We start from the raw sequence: 4,886 nt of genomic DNA, 5'->3' as shown, positions 1-4,886 counted from the left end.
GTATAAAAAAACACATTTGTTTATATATTCAATTTGTAATCTCAAACAAAAATTTTATCTTTTCAAGATCTTTCATCTCAAATTATTTCTTTGAGCAATCAATTGCCTTTGTGAGCTCGTTAGGAGTTCCAACAATGTTTATGTCATTTACATAAACAATAATTATGGCAAATTCATTTTTGGATCTTTTCATATAAATACAAGAACAAATAGGATCATTTCTATATCCTTCTTTTAATAAGTACTCAATAATACGGTTATGTCACACGTTCTAATTGCTTTAATCAATAAAAGGGCTTGTTCAATTTTATTGAATGACCCTCTTTAGATTTTTCCTTGTTGGGCAAATAAAATCCTTCAGGAATTTTCATATAAATATGATTCTCAAGAGAACCGTACAAATAGGTTGTAGCATCATCCATTAGATGTAAATGCAAACCTTGTTGTATAACTAGGATAATCAAATATTGCAATGTTGTTGCATCAAATACCAGAGAATATGTCCTTTCACAAATCAATATCAGGTTTTATGAAGAACCTTGAGCAACCAATTGTGCTTTGTATCTAACAATTTCATCATTCTTAATTTGATTTTTATGCAAAAATCCATATGTACCCAACAGGTTTGACTCCTTCAGGTGTGCGAACTATAGGTCCAAAAACCTTTCGTTTAGCAAGCAAATCTAGTCATGTTTCTTTGCATATTTTTATTTTGGCCAATCATTTCTTTGTCGACAATCTTCAATAATAATTTATTATTGATCCTCATTGTCTTTCATAGCATTCATTGCTATATTATATGTAAAAGTTTCGTCAATGTTGACTTCATTTTGGTTCCATAATATATGATTCATGACATAATTTATTGAAATCTCATCATCTTCAACAATTTCAAGTACCTAAGGTTCTTATGGAACTGAATCATTAATTATGTCAAATGAATCTTTTGGGATTTCAACCTTTTCGATTAGGTCATCTTGCATTTTAGCTCCCTTTCTCATTTAAAAGTTTTTATCTTTGGAATCAATAGGCCTACTATGCTTCAAATGTGTCTTTGGAACTAACAGGCCTACCACGCTTCAGGCGTGTTATTAATTAATATCAAATATACTCGAAACATTAGCAGCTGGTATATATGATTTGATTACCCTTTCTGTCAATAACCTTGTGTTTGGATGAAGCATTTTAACAACATTGAGAAATTGAAATGCATTGTATTTGAATTGCTTGCAATTAAATTTCCTTCATTTTCTAAATAACTTGTTTGGATAAAGAAATTATAATACCTTACATTTCAATTTTTTGTTTGGATAAAATAATTGAATTTCTTGTAAGATAAAATTTCATTTTAACAATAGTTATTTTAGACTTAATTATGTTTTGAGTTCATGATAAAATTATGTTTTGAGGGTATTTGAATTTCTTCTAATTTAGCTAATTGAAATACTTCAAAAAAATGCATGCATTTTAAATGCTTTTTAATTTCTCTATCCAAACAAATTATTTCATTACAAAGAATTTCAAATTCTCCAAATAAATGAATCACCCTCTTGAATTGTCTCATCCAAACACACCAGAAGAACATTTGGTAATTGATTGACTAATTTTATAAATGAATTATCCTTTGAACTTCCAGTTCACATTTTATAAATGATAATTCAGTCCAATCAATATTCTTTTCCAATTGTTTTCTTTCTCCTCCTAATGTTGGAAAAACTTATTCATCAAAGTGATAGTCGAAAAGTCAAAATGTAAATAAGTCAAACTATTGGTAGTTCAAGATATTTTATTATTGAGGGAGAATCATATCCAACATATATTCTCAATCGTCTCTGAGGACCCATCATAGCTCCTTTTGGTGGGGAAATTGAAACATATACACCACACTAAAAAATTCTTACATAAGAATATTAGGTCATCGACAAAAAAAAAAACCAACTGCATAATAGAGCATTTGTGATAACTTGTTGGCTTGATGTGAATCAATAATGCAACATGGAAAATTGCATATCTCCAAGTAGCCATCAAAAGATTAGCTATCATAAGTAATGGTCTTGCAACCAATTTTAGACATTCTAGTAATGATTTCGCAAATCTATTTTGAGTATGAACATGTGGTACTGGATGCTCAACTTCAATTCCAATTGATATACAATACTCATGAAAAGCATGAGATGTAATTTCACCAGTATTATCAAAACAATTTTTTTTAATCGGATAATCTGAAAAGTGAGCTCTTAATTGTACTAATAACTTTGCAAATACTTGATTGCGAGTTAATAATAAACAAATATGTGACCATCTAGTTGATGAATCAATCAAAACCATGAAATGATCCATATGGTGGGTGTATTGGACCACAAATATCACCTTGCATTCGTTTTGAAAATAAGATTGACTCATTTCTATTTTTTCTTGTGATGGTCTTATTATCAACTTTCCTTTGTGAAGGTATAGTACATGAAAACTCATTGGTTTGAAGAAGTCTTTTGACTCTTAAATGTGTGTACACATGAGTTTTTCAACCTTTTTTTTTTGCATCATAAAAAATGATCATGTCAACCAAGGAATTCATTCTTATTCGTAAACTTTTGGTTTACCATGAGATACATTTTAATTGTACTGATATATGTGTAGTACAAACCATCCAACTGATCATGCCAAACAAGGCATTCATATTGATTCGTAAACTTCTGGTTTACCATGACATGCATCTCAATTGTACTAATATATGTGTAAACCATGAGAAGTTTGATAATTTCTCCAATACACATTTTTTTTAACTCAATCGTAGAGATATAAAGATATTTCATATCTTTTTTCATTATTTGTCTCAATTAGACAAATATCATTGAAACTTAATAAGTTTATATTCAACTTTTTGGTAGAAGTATAATAGCTCTTTCAAAGCCTTCACATATATTTATAGTACTATAAATAATACTAACATTTCTCCGCATTACCAAACAAGAAAAAAATTATTACTCTTGAGAATTGTATAAGTTGTTGCATTATCAATAAGACACATATCCTCATCATTGGTGTTAATTCCAACATTCATTCTTCATATAAATATAAATATCAATATGAGAAAATCATTTTTTTAACACTCTCATAACCAATGAGGTGATTCATGCTTCCATTTGGTTTAGAAAATAAAATAATAATATCAGGATGAGTAGCATCTATGTGGCCTTAATCAGAATCACCATCTTCATAAGCAAAGTGTATTTCTATGTTCTTCTCATTATTTGTAAGATGTTTTGGTGTACTACAAGTACAATTCAAATGGCCTTTACCATCGTAATGATAATATATATTTTTATCTTATTTGCCAATATTTTCACATTTTTCTTTTTCCTTTTTCACATTATTGTGCCACTTCAGGTGACAAAATGTGTCTTTGAAATTTTCTTTATAACCATATTCATAATCAATATCACGATCATGAAAATATAAATCAAATGTTGTTGCATTCACTTCTGGGAATGGAACAGAATCGATTGGACAGGTTTCATGATTTTCCATCGAAAGCTCGTTGTTTTGTTCAACCATACAAAGACATGAAATAGATTCATAATATTTATTGCTACATTCACTTTTGGGAATGGAGCATATTAGATGGATCTCATGATTTTTTATCAAAAGCTTCATTATTTTGTTCAGCCATACAAAGACATGAAATAAATTCATAAAATTTGTGAAATCTCTTCACAATATTGTTCTCGCATGAACAAATTAGTTGCTCAGATGCTTTATTTATTTCTTTAATGGTATCACCAACACCCATTGCATCTAAACATATTTCAACATTTAATATCCAATATAAATAATTCTTCCTTGTAACATCAAGAGTCACAAATCCAAATTTTGCAACTTTTCACGTGTTTAGAACTAACACATAAAATAATAATAATAATAATAATAATCACAATCATAATAATAATAATAATAATAAGATGGAGAAGAAAATTAATAAAGTCAAACAATTCTTATCCCAAGAATAAGAATATAAGATAAAATTGTAAATGAAAAAAGATTAGAAAGAGCCTGGATTGAGACACGCAAAACATTGTCCTTAAAGAGAAAAAACTTTCACTAGTCCTCAGTTGGTTGAAGTATGGTGCTCATAACGTGTTATGAAATGAAGCTAATAAGAGAAATAAGAAGGAGATGAAAATTAGAGAATGAGATAATAGGGAGCAACTTTGTGTATATTATTACTGATAAGAAGAGTCATATTTATGGATACATGTAATTCATAAAGGAAATAAATCAACTAGTTAATATAAAAATTTACATAAAGAATAATGAATCATGTGACTATCAATCATATCAATCATATGAATAAATATATCATATCAATAAAGAATCATTCATATTCATTCATAACAATATGATTGTTATTGTATAAATTCAAATTAAAATTATATATATTTTGTCAACATAAAAAGTTTATTAATTATTACCATCATAAAAATATTACTGTTTTATATACTAAATTTTTTATTAATAAATATTAATAAAATATCTTTAAATATCGAACATGAAAACGTATAACTAAATTAAAATATCAATTATTCATAATATGTCACACTTTACCTCATCGCCCACAATGAAAAGAATAAACATATTTTTCTTACAAATAAAAAAAAACGAACAAGAAAAAAGAAATGCTGATATTTGTCAAAGAATTTTTGAAAGACAAAAAATAAGGTTGGGTACAGGGTTTCTCGTGATTCGAAATTTTATTTACTGAATCTCTAATTCATGAAACTCAGAATAGTCGACTCATTCAAGAGTCCAAATGGATTAAGATAATAATAAAAAAATTATAAATTTATAAAACTTAGAACTTAAAATAAAGAAAATATAAATTTATAAAT

This window comes from Vigna unguiculata, chromosome 9, assembly GCF_037176805.1.
Source record: "Vigna unguiculata cultivar grain cowpea cultivar isolate G323 ecotype 2 chromosome 9, ASM3717680v1, whole genome shotgun sequence".
Lineage (NCBI taxonomy): Eukaryota > Viridiplantae > Streptophyta > Magnoliopsida > Fabales > Fabaceae > Vigna > Vigna unguiculata.
This window is presented reverse-complemented; position numbering follows the sequence as displayed.